This window comes from Cervus elaphus, chromosome 12, assembly GCF_910594005.1.
Source record: "Cervus elaphus chromosome 12, mCerEla1.1, whole genome shotgun sequence".
NCBI classification, from domain to species: Eukaryota; Metazoa; Chordata; class Mammalia; order Artiodactyla; family Cervidae; genus Cervus; species Cervus elaphus.
In genome coordinates this window covers 31,504,828-31,525,636 of record NC_057826.1, presented here as the reverse complement: position 1 = coordinate 31,525,636, position 20,809 = coordinate 31,504,828, and positions in this window count along the sequence as shown.

The window sequence follows — 20,809 nt, the reverse complement described above, 5'->3', positions numbered from 1 at the left end:
TTCCCTGTCCTTCACCATCTCCCAGAGCATGCTCAAACTTACGTCCATTGGGTTGGTGATAACTTTTTAGGGAACTGCTAAACTATTTTCCACAGAGGCTACACCATTTTACATTTCCATCAGCAATGTACTATGGTTCCACTTTCTCTACATCTTAAACAACATTTGTTTTCTAGTTTTTAAATTATAATTATCTTAATAGGTGTGAAGTTGTACCTCTTTGTAGTTTTAATTTGCATTTCTGCAGTGACTAATGATGTTGACATCTTTTCATGTGTTTACTAGCTACTTGTATACCTTCTCAGGGGAAATATCTATTTAACTCCTTTGCCCATTTTTAAATTGGGTTGTTTGTCATTTTGTCGTTGAGTTGTAGGAGTTGTTTACATACTCTGTATTTTAAACCCTTATGAGATATATGATTTGCAAATTTCTCAAATTATGTAGGTTGTCTTTCACTTTCTTGATGCCTGTTGATGGACAAGAATTGTCAATGTTAATGATGTCCAGTGTATCTATTTTTTTAACTGTTGCTTATGTTTTTGGTGTCAAATTAAGAATTCAGTGCCATATCCAAAGTCATCAAGGTTTACTCTGTTTTCTTCTAAGTTTTATAGGTTTTCCCTTATATTTAGGTTATTGATCCATTTTTCATTAATTTTTATATATGGTATGAGGTAGGGTGGTTCAACCTCACTCTTTTGCATGTAGAAATCCAGCTGACCCAGAACTGTTTATTGAAGAGACGATCCTTTCCCTATTGAATAGGCTTGCTGCTTTTGTCAAAGATTGATTGGTCATATTATTACTGTTTAATGGGTATACAGTTTCAGATTTGCAAGATGAAAAGGGTTCTAAAGATGGATGGTGGCAATAGTTCCTCAACAATGTGAGTATACTCATTGTCATTAAACTGAATACTTAAATATGGTTAAGATAGATTTTATATTACATGTATTTTACCACAGTTTTTAAAAATAGACCATAGATGAATGGGTTTATTTCTGAATTCTTAATTCTGTCCCACTAGTCTATATGTCCATGGGGTCGCAAAGAGTCGGACACAACTAAGCGACTGAACTGACTGACTGACTGAGTCTATATGTCCATCCTTATGCCAACAGCACACTATTTTGATTACTGTCGCCTTTAATAAGCTTTGAAATTGGAACGTGTGATTACTACAATTGTGTTCTTTTTCAGAATTGTTTTGGCCTTTTGGGTCCCTTGCAATTGCATATGAATGTAAGGACCATCTCTTCCATTTCTGCAAACATTTTTGGAATGTTGATAGGGATTGTGTTGAATCTGTAAATAGGGGTATTACCATCTTAACAATATTAAGTTTCCTAATCCATGAATACAGTACGTCTTTCCGTTTATTTCAGTCTTCTTTCTTTCAGAAATGTCTTGTAATTTTCAGCTTGGGTAGGTTCTTAAACTATAATGTTTTTCTTCCCTTGCTTAGTATGACACACTTTAGATCAAATAAGAAAGGAGTAAAACTTACAGGAAGGCAATCAATGTTTCCTTCATTTCGTTGGCATCCACCTATGAGAAAAAAAGATTTACAGATCACTCAGTATTAAATGAGCATTCATTGACAATTCTTTCTATTTTGAGCCCTGAACTAGGTACTGGTTTCCGTAAGTTTAAAATAGCATGAGTAGCAGGTTGAAATCCAAACAGTGATGCTATAATGGGAAATACTATAAAGCAGCCTTGGACAGAAAGCTGAGGGAACAGAAGCAAAGCAGAACTGAGGTCTGTAAGGAGTGTCAGAAAGAGGCTTTGAAGGTGAAGTGAAATTTTGCCAGCCAGAAAAGGGGAATGAAGACAACATTTGAGGGTGACGATGTGAACCACAGCATGGGGCAAGCCAAGTCCAGGAAATGATAAGGATAGCTACTCATTTGAACAATTGTTAAAAAAAAAAAAAAATTAAGGCACATTGTGTGTGCTGGGTTGCTTCAGTCGTGTCCAATTCTGTGACTATATATATGGACTGCAGCCCACCAGGCTCCTCTGTCCATAGGATTCTCCAGTAAAGAATAGTGCCCTCCTCCAGAGGATCTTCCTGACCCAGGGATTGAACCTGTGTCTCTTACATCTACCTGCATTGGCAGGCAGGTTCTTTACCACTGGCACCACCTGGGAAGCCCCTAAGGCACATTATTTGTTAATATATTCCTTTCAAAGAAGACAATGCATTTTATTTTACTTTTGGCCATGTATCACAGTATATGGGATCTTAGTTCCCTGACCAGGCATCAGACCTGAGCCGCCTGCAGTGAAATGGCAGAGACTTAACCACTGGACTGCCAGGGACATCCCAAGATGATGCATTTCAAAAGTGAGGAATAGAATAAAGGCTGCACAATATTTTCATCAATGTTAACTTCTTGATTTTGATACTTGTACTTTGGTTAGGAGAGACAATGTTTTAGGAGGTACACACTGAAGTATTTAGGGAAAGGGGGAGCACAAGTTACCTTCAAATGGTTCAGAGAAAATAATATGTTTGTATATAGACAGAGAGAAAATCATAAAGTAAAAATGGTAAAATGCCAACACATGGAGAATCAGAGTGAAGGGTGTAGAAGAGCTTTTGTACTGTTCTTGCAACTTTCTTATAATTCTGAAATTAATTAAAAAAAATCTCCCCCCAGAAGTAATGATGTCTCTTCTCTACAATACAAGTGGAGTTATGAAAAAAAAAGAACAAGTTCTGTTTAAAATGTTTTTATACACATAGAAAAATATCTGAAAAGACAGCAAACTACCTATCAGTGAGTACTTCTAAAGAGTTGAAGTAGGTTGAGAAAAGGAGTATTTAAATTTACTTTATACATTTTTGTATTGCAACTATTTTATTAATAGCATGTATTAATTTTGTAATTAAAACTAAAGCCACAGAAGACATTTTAAAAGACCTGGGGGTAATAATTAATGACTGAGGAACACTTTTCCATTGTATGATAATAGGGAAAGGGTGGTAAGAAAATATCTTTTTAATAAAGAAAACCATATATCTTACATACATCAAAACATACATAAAAATCAGCAAATAGATGTGAACAGATAAACAATTGTTGGTACTTAATGAGAGTGGTTTTTATGTCCCTGAGAAGTTTTTCTTCAGAAACTGAGAAGTCAAAAATCTTACCACATTGTTCTCCCTGTTTAATGCTCCATTGGTAAGGAAAATCAAAGAAACTCTCTTAGTAATTTAAGCAAAAAGCCTACATCTTCATCTTAATTACTGCCTACATTAGCAGAAGCCAAGGTTGTTTTTGTTCATTTGACAACTTCTGTGGGATGACAAAAGAAATAAAATAAAATTACAGCCTGTTGTATTTTTTTAAGCCCACCTGAATGATCAAACTGAATTAAACACTCACTAGAATCACACACTTAAAAAAAGAGAGAAGTTCCATTTAGTATATGTATAGATGAAAAGGGAAATAGAAAAATGACACCAATAAGCCATTACCCAATATCCTGGTTCTGGCCCCAGAATAGAAAGACCACCAACTCACGCTTTCCCCAGGGTTAGAAGTGGCTCAAAACAGAAGTGATGTTGATAAAGCATCCTAAACCAAGGCCATGGATATGCTTCATCTCTTCAGTTCAAGAGAGGACCAATGGAGTTAGGTTAAGTCTTGGGGCATTAACCTATGAGGAATATCAAATGGCAAGCTCAGAATGCTCAGATCATCAGGGCTCAGTCTATTTTCTCCCAATTCCTCCCACTGCTGAATACCATTGTCAAGGTCCCTCAGCCTCAAGGGCATAGGTTTATTTGTTCCTGTCCTAAGTTGTTAACTCCCAAGACTCAGCAGAGGAGAGGGCTGTCTTGACTAATCTGTCCTACTTGTCATTCTTTTAATAAATGAAGACTTTCTTCTGGTTGGGTTCTTTTGTATCCAAGGACAACATCTTTCAACTCTTGATGTATTTTAAACTAAAATATGCTCAGTATATAAACTCTAGATATGAATATGACATAGGTTTCCTCTTTAGTAAAAGAAAAAGTTACAGAAGATCCCCAATCACAGGTTGAAAACTACCTCACTTTTTAAAATTCTAAATTCCAAATTTAATGATTGAAAATTTACTTTTTTAAGATATTTAACTTACAGCTTGAATATTCATCTATTTATTCAAAATTATTTATTATCACTGTGATAGTCAATAAAACATATTTCCTCCCTAACGAATCATATACACTAATAAGCTTTTATTTTTTTTACTTTTAAAGAGACCAATAAGAAATCACCTAAATATATCATCTTCAGTTCAATTCAGTTCAGTCGTTCAGTAATGTCTGACTCTTTGCAACCCCATGGACTGCAACACACCAGACTTCCCTGTCCATCGCCAACTCCCAGAGGTTACTCAAACTCAAGTCCATTGAGTCTGTGATGCCATCCAACCATCTCACCATCTATCATCCCCTTCTTCTCCTACCTTCAATCTTTCCCAGCATCAGGGTCTTTTCAAATGAGTCAGTTCTTCACATCACATGACCAAAGTATTGGAGTTTCAGCTTCAACATCAGTCCTTCCAATGAACACCCAGGACTGATCTCCTTTAGGATGGACTAGTTGGATCACTTTACAGTATAAGGAACTCTCAAGAGTCTTCTCCAACACCACAGTTCAAAAGCATCAATTCTTCAGCACTCAGCTTTCTTTATAGTCCAACTCTCACATCCATACATGACTACTGGAAAAACCATAGCCTTGACCAGGTGGACATTTGTTGGCAAAGTAAGGTCTCTGCTTTTTAATATGCTGTCTAAGTTTGTCATACTTTTCTTCCAAGGAGAAAACATCTTTTTACCAGTTAGATTATATATTGTTTTAGGCAAGTTTGCTGAGTGATACACACACACACACATGCGTACGCTCACACACACACAGACACACACACAATAATAGAATCTTGCTCATAAAGAATTGTCTTGTATTGGTGATACTAAATCCAACTTCATTTTACACTACACTGTATGTAGGTATCTAGCCATTTTATATTTTATTCTCCCGAGATTATTTTATTTTGACAGCATTTAATTTGTCTTAAGATATATTCTGAACCAGAATAAATATTGGATATATAGTGTCATCACTGACATATTACAAAGCGACAGAAACCAGTTCTGAGCAATAGCATTGAAAGGAAGCTCATGTGTTTTCCTTCCTCAGGTTAGGTCTTGGTAGAATTTCAGAAGTAACTTTTAAAAAATTGTAGCCATTGAGATAACCATCTAACCACTCTTAAAAAGCTGGATCTCTGCATTCTTTCTTTTCAAAAATGTATCCGAGGTGGACCAGAAATTAAGTGTATGACACCATAAATGTACCAGAAAAAAAATGGGTAAATTTTTTTTATAGTCTTGCATTATGGAAATATTGTCTAGATATTACAGTTATTCCAGAAGCCATAAAATGATAAAATAGTTTGCATAAAAATTACAATTCTTTTTTTTAATTACAATTCTTAAAGGTAAAAATTACTTTAATAGAGTTGAAGGAAAAACTAAGAAAAATATTTGCAGCAAACATGACATAAAAGTACTGATTTGTTTAATAAACAAAGAGCTCTTATAAAAATAAAAGCAGTGATGAAATAAAGGAGGAACTGGGAGATTGACAGGCTATCTCCATTCCCTGTTCTCCACTCTTTGATAAGGACAATTGACTATTCTCAGTCTTATGTAAAGTACTGTGCAATCACAATTGCAAGCAAGGTCCTTAGCTTTAATCTTTCCAACAAAATTTCTTACCTTTGAGCTCTTCCTATATAGAAAATTCTGGTGTTGCCACTGGTAAGATATCATTTCAGTAAAATAATTAGAAAAAGCATAAATAGGCAATATAAAATAACCAATGTGGTTTTCAATACCAATCATTATTATAGAAAATTATATTAAAAAATCATGCAATACCATTTTTCATCTATCAAATAAGCAAAGAATAAAAAGATGATACCTTGTGCTTGAGAAGATGAGAAAATGGGCATTCTTATGTACAACTGGTGGGAGTGTAAATTGGTACAACTTTGGAGGATACATAAAGGATATATCTATCTATATAGATAGATACTGAAACAGAACTAGCAATTCCACTTCTAGAAATTTATCCCATAGATATACTTGTCCATGTTCACAAACATTCAGGGATGTTCATTAGCTTTTGATAATAGTGGAAAGCTAAAAATAACCTAAATGTCAACAATATGTCTCTGAAAAAAAAGATACTATAGCTACTAAAAAGAGAGAGGTGAAAGTGTATTACAGACTTAATTAAATTTCCAAGTTACATTATGTGAAAAATAAGTTTTAGAACCAGTGATTACATTTGTGTAAAATAATGTGTATGTATCTATACCTATGCGGGAGGAAAGAGAACATTTTACATGATATATTTCTGTACATATGAATATTTTCCAAGAAAAAAATGTTAATAAAAGATGTGGTATAGACCTACCAGAAGCAGAATTTATTAAGAAGAGGTGGCAAGAATACACAGAAAAACTGTACAAAAACGATCTTCACAACCCAGATAATCACAATGGTGTGATCACTCACACTCACCTAGAGCCAAACATCCTGGAATGTGAAGTCAAGTGGGCCTTAGGAAGCATCACTATGAACAAAGCTAGTGGAGGTGATGGAATTCCAGTTGAGCTATTTCAAATTCCAAAAGATGAGGCTGTGAAAGTGTTGCACTCAATATGCCAGCAAATTTGGAAAACAGCAGTGGCCACAGGACTGGAAAAGGTCAGTTTTCATTCCAATCCCAAAGAAAGACAATCCCAAAGAATGCTCAAACTACCACACAATTGCACTCATCTCACAGGCTAGTAAAGTAATGCTCAAAATTCTCCAAGCCAGGCTTCGACAGTACATGAACCGTGAACTTCCAGATGTTCAAGCTGGATTTAGAAAAGGCAGAGTAACCAGAGATCAAATTGCCAACATCTGCTGGATCATTGAAAAAGCAAGAGAGTTTCAGAAAAACTTCTATTTCTGCTTTATTGACTATGCCAAAGCCTTTGACTGTGTGGATCACAATAAACTGTGGAAAATTCTGAAGGAGATGGGGATACCAGACCACCTGACCTGCTTCTTGAGAAACCTGTATGCAGGTCAGGAAGCAACAGTTACAAATGGACATGGAACAACAGACTGGTTCCAAATAGGAAAAGGAGTACGTCAAGGCTATATGTTGTCACCCTGCTTATTTAACTTATATGCAGAGTACATCATGAGAAATGCCGGGCTGGAGGAAGCACAAGCTGGAATCAAGATTTCCGGGAGAAATATCAATAACCTCAGGTATGTAAATAACACCACCCTTATGGCAGAAAGTGAAGAAGAACTAAAGAGCCTCTTGATGAAAGTGAAAGAGGAGAGTGAAAAATTTGGCTTAAAGCTCAACATTCAGAAAACTAAGATCATGGCATCCAGTCCCATCACTTCATGGCAAATAGATTGGGTAACAGTGGAAACAGTGGCTGACTTTATTTTTCTGGGCTCAAAAATCACTGCAGATGGTGATTGCAGCCATGAAATTAAAAGATGCTTACTCCTTGGAAGGAAAGTTATGACCAACCTGGACAGCATATTAAAAAGCAGAGACATCACTTTGCCAACAAAGTCCATGTAATCAAGGCTATGGTTTTTCCAGTGGTCATGTATGGATGTGAGAGTTGGACTATAAAGAAAGCTGAGCGCCAAAGAATTGATGCTTTTGAACTGTGGTGTTGGAGAAGACTCTTGACAGTCCCTTGGACTGCAAAGAGATCCAACTAGTCCATCCTAAAGGAGATCAGTCCTGGGTGTTCATTGGAAGGACTGATGTTGAAGCTGAAACTCCAGTACTTTGGCCACCTGATGTGAAGAGCTGACTCATTTGAAAAGACCCTGATGCTGGGAAAGATTGAGGGCAGGAGGAGAAGGGGACGACAGAGGATGAGATGGTTGGAATGCATCACCGACTCAATGGACATTGGTTTGGGTAGACTCCAGCAATTGATGATGGATAGAGAGGCCTGGCGTGCTGTGGTTCATGGGGTCTCAAAGAGTTGGACATGACTGAGCAACTGAACTGAACTGAAAAGATGTTTTTATCCTTTGGACTTAAAAAGGGTGACTGAATATTGTCAAAAACTACAAAGCATCTTTGAATTTTTCCAAAAAAATAAAATTACATTTGGAAAAAAAGTTGTTTAGTGTTTAAGGCAAAACATCTGCCAAGTGTATTTAGTTTGACATTTTTTCATGTCCTATTTACCAAACTAGAAACAAACTTCGAATCAGTTAACTGATATAATTAAAAAGAAGTGCTACCTCAGAATGATATGCTTAATGATATATTTGCACTGTGGAATACATTGATCTGTAAATGAAAAAAAAGACTACAGCCAGGAGAAAAAGTGTGTAAAGTTAAGCAGCATGATACCCATTGAGATAACCCAGTTCTCCTTAGTTATCTTCCCCATTGCCTTCTCTCATATGCAAGAGGGAATAATAATCCAAACATCAAAAGTACTTATCTCTGGGAAGTCTAAAACTAGGTGGTTCTGACAGATTTTGTTCACCATACTAAGAAATCTAGAATTTGTTCTAATGGTAACCATTAAGCAGTTTTAAGAGGATGACATGATCAGGATTAGGTTTTACAGAGATCTCTTGGGCAGCACTGTGAGAAATGTGAAGGAGAAGGACAATTTATTTAAGGTAGAAAAATTGCAGTAACATAGGAAGGGGATGATGAGTACTTTTAGTTTTTAAAGAATATATCAAGTTACAAATGAGGACACTGGTCCTCTGGTTGGACCCTGAGGCCCTGGGAGGAACTCTGGAGGACAGTGCTGAGGCAGTTTATGGAAGCCTTTGGTAGTGATGGCCAGGCCTTTGGAGGCAAAGGCAAAGACCAGGAGTGGTACTTTTTATACAAAGTGGCCCACTTGGCCAAGGCTATGGAGGTTACTTTCCTGAAGGACATTTCTTCTCTTTGCTCATCTTAAGAGTCTGAGGTTTTTTTTCACTCTTTCCCTGGGAAATCCCTCAAGGTCCTGAAGGTCTTGTCCATTCTGAAACAGACCCAGGGAAGTAAATGACTGAGGTTGAAGGAATTTGTGACCACTGGGTTGATCTGGCAGTCCAAATGCCCCAAGAAAGTGAAACTATCGTCCATGGTGCCATCATTCTGACCAAACCACCTTAATTCTGTGGGATGAGGCAACTGTAGGGAAAAACAAAAATCAATAAGTGCTTTATTCTTGCCAGGACATTCTCTTTGCAAGGTGACAGGGCGCTGGGTCTCATTACGGGCACATCTTACTCTTGTTTCTAAAACAACTTACACTATCTCTATGCTCTTGTGCCTAAGACACTGCTGCTAATGACTGATGTGGACAACTGCTGGAACTTTGCTAAGAGCTATACTTCTACTTGGGCAGCTTTGCTAAAGCCATATTTGATGCCATCTCCAAGTCCGGCAGCTATCAGACCCCTGAACTCTGCAATGAGATTGGATTCACCAAATTTAACTCTCAGGGATTTAGTGATCATAGAGACTCAAGTGACAGTGCAAAGAACCCAGAGACTCCTTCTGAGGCTACATTCAGTTCTTGTAGAACAAGCAAAAGTAAAGAAAGAGTGAGAAAGATAACGAAGATCTGAACTAATCTGAACGGCTAGTGCAGTAGTAGTAGCAAGGATAGAGAAAGGGTAACAGACTGAGATATACAAGAAGGAGAAATCATAGGCCTTCAAGACTGACTGAATGTGGGAAGTAAGAGGAAGGGAGACATCGAGAATGATTACTTTGGGTTTCCAGTTTAGGCTCCTAGAAAGGAGGTCTTTCAAAATGACAAGAAAAGCAGGCTATGGAGCCATTTTTCAAGAGATTACAAATAGTTAAGTTTGGGACATACAGAGTTTAAGACAGTTGAAAGACATACACCAAGATCAATACGTAGTTTGGATAACATAGCTTTTAAACTCAGGCAGTAGTACTGGGCTGAAGGTACAGATTGTTTGAGAGTGGGCAAGTGGGTAGGCATGAGTATTAGATGGTAAATGAAGCTGTTGAGGAGAAAGAGATGACTCAGGGAGAGTGTGTAGAACCGAGAAGAGAAGTGAGCGAAAGATAACAATTCTCAGGACAAATGGTAGGAATTTGCATTAAGGAGGAGATAGAATAACAGAAATCTTCAAAGAAATACACATAAAATATGTTAATAAATATTATATATATATGTATATATACAATGTATATATTGTACATATTATGTCATATATTATATAACATATATAGAGCATATGTTATATAACATATAGAGAGCATAACATATATTTTTATTTTTATTTTTATTTTTATTTTTTTTAAATTTATTTCTCTATTTTTATTTATTTCTTTATTTTTGGCTGTGCTGTGTCTTTGTTGCTGTGCACGATGGTGGTTTAGTCGCTACGTCGTGTCCGACTCTTGCAAACCCATGGACTGTAGCCCTCCAGGCTCCTCTGTCCATGGGATTTTCCAGGCAAGAATACTGGAGTGGGTTGCCATTTCCTTCTCCACATAACATATATTTTTATAGAAGCTGAAAGAAGAGAAAGCTTCAAGAATTGTTAGTTATGACTATGATTTATCTGAAGCCAAAATTTTGAAGTACTAGGACCCCAAATTCTTTTTTGACCATGCCACCGGCTTGTGGGATCTTAGTTCCCTGACCAGGGACGGACCCAGGCCTTTGGCAGTGAAAGCGCCAAGTCCTAACCACCGGACAGCTAGGGAATTCCTTAGGGCCCCTGATTCTAATGTTTCTGCGGAAAGAACACTTGGCTTTCTAATAATCCACTTTTTGATGCAGTTTCCAAGAACGTGTTCTGGGGTAAACAGGAGCCTATGTAGACTTGCTGTTTTTTAATTGATAAATTCTCTCTGTTAATTGATAAACTGATAAATTGCACATGTATATTTGTGCATCCTATACAAGTTAATATATATCATATATGGAGGGAATTCTTAAGTCTTAAAACTATTAACAGAATTTTGAATACATAATATAATTCTAAAATCAATTCCAAAAGAAAAAGTTTGAAAACTTGAAGAGAAGTGATGTTTGTTAAAAATTGAGATGTGTCCATTGGATTTACCAACTAAAATCACTGATGTGTTAAGCAAGTGTAATCTTGGTCAAGTGGCAAAATCTATACTGCAATGAAGTAAGGAAGGGAAAACAAGGTATAAGGTTGCTCCTAGAGAAGACAGTAGGTTGAGAGAGGATTTTCTTTTTTGGAAAGATGTTGCTAAGACAAAGACTAGGCTTCCCAGGTGGTGCTAGTGGTAAAGAATCCACCTGTCAATGCAGGGGACTCAAGAGATGTGGGTTTGACCCCTGGGTCAGGAAGATCCCCTGGAGGAGGAAATGGCAACCCACTCCAGTATTCTTGCCTGGGAAATTCCAGGGACAGAGGAGGCCGGTGGGTTACAGTGAATGGGATGGCAAACAGTCAGACACGACTGAGCACACACGCATGTGCACTGCTGAGAAAAAGAAGAAGGCAGATAATTGAAGAAGTGTGGCCATCAAAGAGGAGGGGGGGATGAGGTCCAGAGCCCAACCGGAGGGATTAACTTTGGATAAAAGAAGGGCTGTCACAGCCTGTTTCCCGTGATAAGTAGAAAGTCATGCAAATGTATTTCTATGAGACATCCACCACCCACCAAAACTTTTTGATACAAAGCTTCTTGGTGCTGGAGTTCCAAATCAGGTGGAGAGTAGGCATGTGTGATGCTGTAAGAGGTGACAAGCAAACTGTCTCCCTGGGTCATCCCATTTTACAGCTTTGACAACTGCTACATCTCACATGTTCAGCAATGTCAGAAGAAGAGTGAAAACCAAGTCCTTAGTGTTCCTTAGTTGAGGTATAATTTACTAAGTATCATAAAATATTTATTAAGGTAAATGTCATAAAATTCACCAGTTTTAAATATACACTTAAGTGATTTTTAGTAAATTTATCAAATTACACAAGTGTCACTGTTACCAAATCAAACCGGGGTCTGCTTGCCCATGCACAGTAAAGCCAGTCTACTAATACCAGACTGTGGTGAAGGAAGTGAAGTGAAAATCACTCAATCATGTCCAACTCTTTGTGAGCCCATGGACTATACAGTCCATGCAGTTCTCCAGGCCAGAATACTGGAGTGGGTAGCCTTTCCCTTCTCCAGAGTAGTGAAGGAAAGTACATTGTTTATTGCAAGGCCAACCAAAGAGCATGGACAGCTAACAATCAAATGACCTAAACTCTCCAATGGATTTTAGGGTTTTTAAAGACAAAGTGAGGAAGAAAGTGGGAGGATGCATGATCAACTCGTGCACAATTCTCTGATTGGTTAATGATGAGGTAACAGGGTGATCTGTCACAGGGATTAATATCACCAGTCCTCAGGCTCCAGCCAGTCTGGGGTCTATCTGTTCTTCAAGCAGTTGGCTTCTTCCATCTGGTGGAGGTTTTAGTATCTGTAAAACAACTCAGAAATGTGTTAGACACTATGTATGTCCTTCAGGGAGGGACTAAAGATTCTGTGACTCTACCATTTGGCTGTTCCGTTTGTTCAAATTGTTACCAGTTCTTCTTACCCAACTGCTATCGATTATTATTACAAGTTCACATTCTTCTGGTCATTAACTCTTGACCCAGCATTTTGTGACTGAGGGCAGGCCTGGAAAACTTAAGTTTTTCTACAAATAAGAGGCAAGCAGAAGCTAAGGTCCATTTTCAGCTAATCCCCATTTCTACACCAGCCCTATGCAACTACAAGTCTATTTTTCATGCCTACAGATTTGCCTTTTTGGACATTTTATATAAATCATACAATATGGTTTGGGTGGTCTTTTTGGCTGGCTTCTTTCACTCAGTATAATTGACTTTTAGGCTTATCCCTGTTGTAGCATGAACCAGCAGTTCATTCCTTTTTTATTGCTGAGTAGTATTCCTTTGTATGGCCACACTACATTTTACTTAACTATTCACCAGTTGAACATTTGCTACATTGCTTTTGCGTCCCCCTTTGACCCTGAGGGACAGAATCTAGACTGACAAATTTCTCTCAGTTCTTTCAATATGCCTATTTACAATTTTAGAGAGTGTGAAGCTAGGCTTTGCCAACTTTTTGGTGAAGGATAAAGTAAGCTGGGGGGAATTGGTGAAGATAAAGATACTGTGATCAGACCCAGTCACCACATCAGTGTCTTACAAATTGTGACAGGATGTATACCTGCCACAATCACAGGAGGATAACTCACATACTCTGAAATTGTGGCCACTGCAATATAGCAGCACAAAACAATAATGACAATGACAATGATAGCCACCACAATAAAACCTCCCAGGAAATAATGGGAAGAATGATGCTATCTGGGTGGCGGGACAGTATGGGGGGAGACCTAATAAGACGAATGACATTGGTTATGCCAAAATAGGAATAAAAATGTCCTAATATAAACATTGTCCTATATGCACTGATGTCCATGGATGATAAGTGACCCTCTCAGAACATACCTTGAGAGCTGCATGTACAGCCTAAATGGTTGAAAGTAAGGTTATCATAAAATGAATACATATCCCAAGAAGTGATTCAATCATTTTGTATTTTTTACTTTTCTAACTTTTACTTTTTAATACACAAAAGTATACAAATGAGTATAAAAAGCCCTCAAGTAGCTATCATTCAGATACAACAACCAGCAAACCATGGCCAATCTGCCCCATCCACAAATGAATTCTACCCCCCACACACAAATTAATTCTGCCCTCCCATATTATGTTGCAGCAAATCTCAGGCATCACATAATTTTATCCATAAATATTTCATTATGCAACTCCCCAAGATAATTTTTTGTAATAACATAGCCACAATACCATGATCACATCTAAAATGTTATAATTTCTTAACATCAATTTTCCAGTCATTGTTCCTGTAATTCAAATTTGTAACTGAAAGCAGCCAGCCCAGATGGCAAAAGAACCTCTGTCAGATGAAGACTTGGAGAAGAGAGGCTCCATGCACGTCTTGATAGAATACATGAGGTAACATTTCTTCATATTGCCAAGTGATCTTGTCAGGCTGGGGTTTTAAAGGACAGAAGGGAATGTAAAAATAAGCTTGGAAAACATATGCCATATGGACATTAGAGGATTACTCTCCTCTTTTGGATATGAAATGACTAATTAACTATTTGCAGCTAAAATGTGTGGGATCTTTTTCAGAAAATGGAATATATCTTTCCCTCACTAAGCATATTGATTACAGACATAATCTAGACTGTCTGGGAATAGTTTTTCTGCAGCAGAATAAATCACACCCTTATAATAAAACACACCCTTTGATGTACTGTTTAATTTTAGATATATCTTGACACATTTATTTAAATATTTTGGCTCTGGATTTTTTTCCCTTTAGGCATGCCTGATGTCCACATTTATAATTTAGCTGTCATTTTTTTTTCTCAAAAGGTTGTGTGAGGCAATAGGATAATCAATCCCAAGTTTTGTCATATATGAGCCGCATGACCTTATACAAGTTACTTCACCTCTCTGAGCAAGAATTTTTTTTCCCATTTGTTGGCCATTAAGGATTTGTGAGGATTAAATGAAATGATGAATCTAGCATTATGCCTGCATGAAGAAATCATAGCTATCAGTAACAAAAGAGGATTTTTCTATAATAAAAGTGTATAATTTATCAAAATTTCCCCCAATGACAGATTTTCTTTAGCTGTATTATTTCTTACTGATGCTTCAACAAAACCATACTGTTACTACACATGATCAGATAGCTAAGAAATACTTTACATTGTCTTGAATGTAAAAAAGAGCTTACAGTAATAGAATTGTAACTGATAGACACTCTTGAATCATTCTATTTTGAATCTACTTTTTAAAATCAGTTCAGTCCAACCATCTTTATCTATTCTATCCTCTCAGAATAAAATACCAAACTTTTCTGCTTGAAACTAACAGACAAAAATAATCAAAAAAGACACACACAAAAAAAGGTCTCATTCTCTCATTTTAGAGACAATGTCCCAAAAATTTCAAGTCCTTAGGTTCTATTCCAAACCTGACCCTGGCCTGAAGTATGCCTGTGGGAAAACCAGAAAACTTCCGTTTTTTCCCATCCATTTGTAGGCACAGAATGAAAATCATTTATAGTAGAATATTAATGAAATTAATTAGTTGCTAGTTGGTTGCTAGTTCAGCAAACATACTTTTATGCTTAATGTATGGTTTATTAAAATCTGTGTTAAATACTTAAGGTGATTGTCTCTGCCTCTACAGGTTTAAATATGCTTTGGGCAACTGATTTTGTGATTGATGGTTTAGGATCTTGCCATACCTTGTAATTAGCAGTAAATCTTCATTATGTAGTTCCTCAGAAATGAAAAGTATGATAAATCAACCTAAATGTGTCCTGACCTTAACACAGTTCCTGGTGCTATTCTCTAGTGAATTGCTTCCCTTTAGTAAAAGGGGACACACCACCATAATTCCAGCCTATTATAAGCTCTGATTCATTACTTGAAGTTTTATTACAATGTGTCATGAGTGTTCATGATATGTGGCATGAAATATTCTTTGAGAGGTCAGCTTCAAAAGCACTACTGTGGTCAATCACGTAGATGGATAGCTGCATGCTGAGTCTAGAGCAGCTTTCTATGTCCTTAGCTAACCAGCTACAAGGTGAGCAGGCTGGCAGCAGTTCAGCTGGCTACTTTTCCAGGCTACTGTTGCCTGCGTGCTCAGTGGCTCAGTTGTGTCTGACTCTTTGTGACCCCACAGAGTGTAGCCCACCAGGCTCCTCTGTCCATGGGATTTCCCAGGCAAGAATACTGGAGTGGGTTACCATCTCCTTCTCTAGGGAATCTTCCAGACCCAGGGATCAAACCCAAGCCTTCTGCATTGGCAGGCTGATTCTTTACCACTGAGTCATCTAGGAAGCCCCAATGCCACTGTTATCCATTCAAAACATGAATGAGGGCCAGGCTGCTCCATAGTCAATTCTATACTAGGTGCTAGTCTACAAACCCCCTGCTGTCTGGGTGAAGGCACAGTAAATAAGAGATCACTTTACAGTAATAAGTGTTAGTCACTTATCAAATATTTATCCAGAACCTATTATATGCCAGGTGCTCTGTTACGTCACTGTTAGGTTACAACAGTAACCTAAGCAGACAAAAATATTTTAATGTGCTGTAATGTGCATAGGATGCCATGAAGGCCCAGATAAGAGGATCTAAATATACTAATAAACTAGAGGTCAGGGAAAGTTTTTCAGAGGAGGTGATACCTCAGCAGAGTTTGGAAAGATTAAAAAAAAAAAAAGATGCCAGATAAGGAAGGCATTCCAGGCTCATTATGAGAGGTGTGAAGCAGCAGGATATATTTGGGAAACTGGCAGGTTGGTATATAGCTGCTGCCTTATCTGAAAAACAGCAGAAGTCAACAGGGACTTCACTGATGGTCCAGTGGCTAAGACTCTGCACTCTCAATGCAGGGAGCCTGAGTTCAATCCCTGGTCAGGGAACTAGATCCCACATGCTGCAACTAAAGATCCTGTATGCCACAACGAAGACTGAGGATCTCATATGCCACAATGATGCCCCAGCACAGACAAATAAGTAAATCAATGATTTAAAAGAAAGAAAAAAAGAAAAACTTGAAGCAAAAAGTGTCATGATTGCATTCACACATGAGAGTGCTCATTCTGCCTGCAATACTGAAAATGGACTGTGGAGAGGATGGAGAGGCCAATTAAGCAGCTAGTGTCATAATCTTGATTGCAGAGTAGGAGTGGAGCAGATTAGGTTTATACTGAACTTACTGCAGGACTCTGCAACTGATTAGGATAGGAAAAGACTGAATGACAGGTGACTAGGACACAGGTTTCTGGCTATAAATGCAAGGGCTTGAGATATTGGTGCTGGCAAAAACTCTTGTTCATCAACTAAAAATTGAAGTGCTTTTCTATTGTACTCAACAAGCCTAAAGGTTAGGCCACCTTACCAGACACTCTAGACCCAAAACTGGCCTCCGAGTTAAAGCCAGTGAGTTATTCCTGGAGACAGAAGTGATCATTAGCTTTGAGGAGGGCTTTGATGATGAAGAATGAACAGTTTGTTAACATGGGTTCAAGAGTTATTGTTTTCATTTTGGTGATATAGCCTGCAGAAGTAGTTGAAAAAGAGGTTAAAAATAAAGCTACATTATGAGATCTGCAATTACGATCACATCTTGTACTTTAGAAAGGATTAATTAGGAGGCATAATAAAATTGGAACTATAAAGTCTCTCTGATCATGTAACTTAATGGTTGATTAAATCAGAATATTATTTTTCTAACAGTGCTTGAGAAAACAGCTCCAAACTGTGATCAATACCTTATTACAATTTTATTCTTAATAAATAAAGAATTACATCTTTCCCAATGGATAACGTTTTAAAGGTAATTTGTCACATATACAATTCTCTAATTAAGAGTCATCATTTATCTCCTGTTCTGTGTCTGCTCAGTTGTGTCCAGCTCTTTGGCAACCCCATGGACTGCAGCCTGTCAGGCTCCTCTGTTCACAGGATTATGGCAGCAAGAATACTAGTTGTTTGCCATTTATTCCTCCTCCAGGGGAGCTTCCAGACCCAGGGATTGAACCCGCATGTCCTGCATCTCCTGCATTGGCAGGCAGATTCTTTACCACTTGAGCCAGTTAGGAAGCCCCGTTTCTCTCATGGACTCTTGTAATAGCTTGCAAATTGGTTTCACCCTAGTCTATCCCACTTCACAATAAATGAACACAAACTGATTAAATTGAACACAAACTTGACACTGTCTTTCCTGTACATAACATATTTTGAACAGTGACTAATAACTGTAGCATAAAGTAAAAACTCGCCGGCATATTATTAAAGGGCTTAATGATTTGGGCCCATCACTTCTTGTCAATTGACAGCATAAGATCCTACATGCTGCAGAGTGTAGCCAAAGGGGGGAAAAGTGATTCCTGTAGCATTTTCCCTTTTCTTTTTAAAACTTTACATGTAATAGCAAATGTATTTTCAGTATCTTGTAGATCCCAACCAGTCATGAGTTCTTTATTCATCACTGGAATCATCCAAGGAGGTAATTCTCATCACAGATGGACATTAAAGTCCTATATCAGGTTGGAGTTGAGACTTGAAAAACTTTTATATCACTTCAGATACTAAGATTGCACAATTCTACAATAAAATATAATTCTTTGAAATAATATAAAACTGCATTATAATCTAGCCATATAGTTTTGGCCTGGAGTCAGAAGGTCTGGGTTCAAATTCCTGCTCTATTGCTAACTGGTTGAAATGCCCTGGGCACTTGATTTAATATCTTTTGGCTTCAGTATCCTCATTTGTAAGATGGAGAAAATTACTGTGGAGAAGGGCATGGCAACCCACTTCAATATTCTTACCTGGAGAATCCTGGGGACAGAGGAGTCAGTGGACTACAGATCATGGGATCACAAATAGTTGGACATGACTGACGCACACTGAGCACATAAAGCTATTGTGAGAAATCAATGGGATTACATACAACAAATAGGGCTAGCAAATAGAACTCAACAAATATTAGCTCTAGGTATATGCAGGGGAGTGAAAGAGGTTATTAAAAGAGAGTATACAATAAGAAGAAAGGAGTCTGAGGGCAGGGCTATGGAAGAGAACATTTAGCTGTTGGGCAAAATGTTGCCCAACATTTGCCCAACCCCAAATGGGTTGCACAGTATTCCCCCCAAATTCTTTTCCACTGGAAAACGTAAAATGTGATCTTATTTGGAATTAGAATCTTTGTGGATAAAATCAAGTTAAAATGATATCATACTGGTTTAGACTGATTAGAGGGAAATTTGGACTCAGAGAACTACAAGAAGGAAAATGTGAAAACACTGGGAAGAGAATGTTGCATGAAGACAGAGACACAAGAAAACCAGGTGACAACAGAGACAGAGACTGAAGTGATGCATCTACCAATGAAGGAAGACCAAGGGCTGCCAGCACCCACCAGAAGCTAGAAAGAGGCCAGAGCCTTCACAGAGAACACGGCCTTTCTGACGCCTTAGTCTCAAACGTCTAGCTGCTACAACTATAAGAGGATACATTTGTATTGTTTAACCTTTACTCTTGGTTGTGCCACAGGGTATGTGTTGTGTTACTTCCCTGACCAGGGATAGAACCTATGCCCTCCGCAGTGGAAGTGTGGCATCCTAACCACTGGACTGCCGGGGAAGTCCCCATTTCTATTGTTTCAAGCCACTCAGTTCGTTGTACTCTGTAATGGCATCCCTGGAAAAATAATACAGTTGGTGAGCAGTCAGCGAAAACAGAATGTCAAGTGATCTTCTCAAATACCTTGAGAAGTGGCAGGACAGTTTACAAGATAAGAAAATGACAAAAAAAAAAGAAAGAAAGAAAATGGATGATCAAAAGTATTAGACTCTTGACAGAAACAGAACTTAAATCCAAGAGAAGAGTCCTATTCAAACACTGACTCTAGTGAGCAAAATGCTTCATTCTTTCTCTTTTTGAAGTTTCCTTCCTCATCACAACTCCAACTACAGCCTCTTACCTCTAGCAACTCACTTTCAGGAAGACTACTGATGAGTGAATTCTACTGTCACACTGGACAAGCTTATGCACTCTTATAGAAAGAACGTATCCCTCGGTAGGCAGGCTCAGGCATCTACAGTAAGAAAGACACACTGGGGAAAAACAGAAGACAGATAATTTCTCTTTCTATAGTCAGAGAGACAAGGTAGCAACCTACACCACTGACTCCAGTTTTCATGGGCAATTTCAGAAGGAAAAGAGCTGTGAAATGACAAAGTTACAAGTCTGTATCACAGACTTTCTATTGTGTATTCATATTGGCACAGAGGCTTCCCAGGTGGCGCTAGTGGTAAAGAATTCCCAGGTCAAGGCAGGAGACAGAAAAGATCCGGGTCTGATCCCTCGGTCAGGAAGATCCCCGGGAGAAAGAAATGGCAACCCACTCCAGCATTCTTGCCTGGAGAATCCCATGGACAGAGGAGCCTGGGGGGCTACAGTTCATAACGCTGCAAAGAGTCGAACACTACTGAAGCTACTTAGCATGCGTGGGCACAGAAAGATAGTTCACTAACTTTTCTCAATTTTAAACAGGACCCTTGGTTCAATGTTCCTTCCATTAAACCCCCTTGATAGTATTGTAGATGCTGTTGTTTTTTAAGATTAAAACTAACTTTCAGCCGAATGACTACCAAATAGAAATTTGTCTTTACTTGTTCTTCTCTAAGGGATAAGGAGCACAGGGTTTGAAATCAGTCTTCAGGGCCAATCCTGGCTTTAGATGGGGGCACTGGGAACATTCGGAGGTTCGAACAGGCAAGGAAGTAACCAACTTTCTGTGTTTCTTGCGAAGAATAAATGATAGGCAAAACATCTGGCACAGCACATTTTGTCCCAAGACGACACGAATCAAAGCTTTTGGGGTCGTGTCTTCTCTGAGAGAGCTCGGCAGCGGATGCGTTCTGAGACCTAAGCCACAAAAGCGCTCCTAAGACCTTTACCCCAAGGGGCGGTCCGGAGGGAAGGACCCAGGCTTGGCTCCGCCCCAGCTAGGGGCGCCCGGCGCGCCTGGCCGCCTCGGCCCTCGGTGTTTCCCACCCCCCACCCCACCTGTGTCCGGAACAGCGGCCGCGTGCACCCGTAGCTCCCCAGT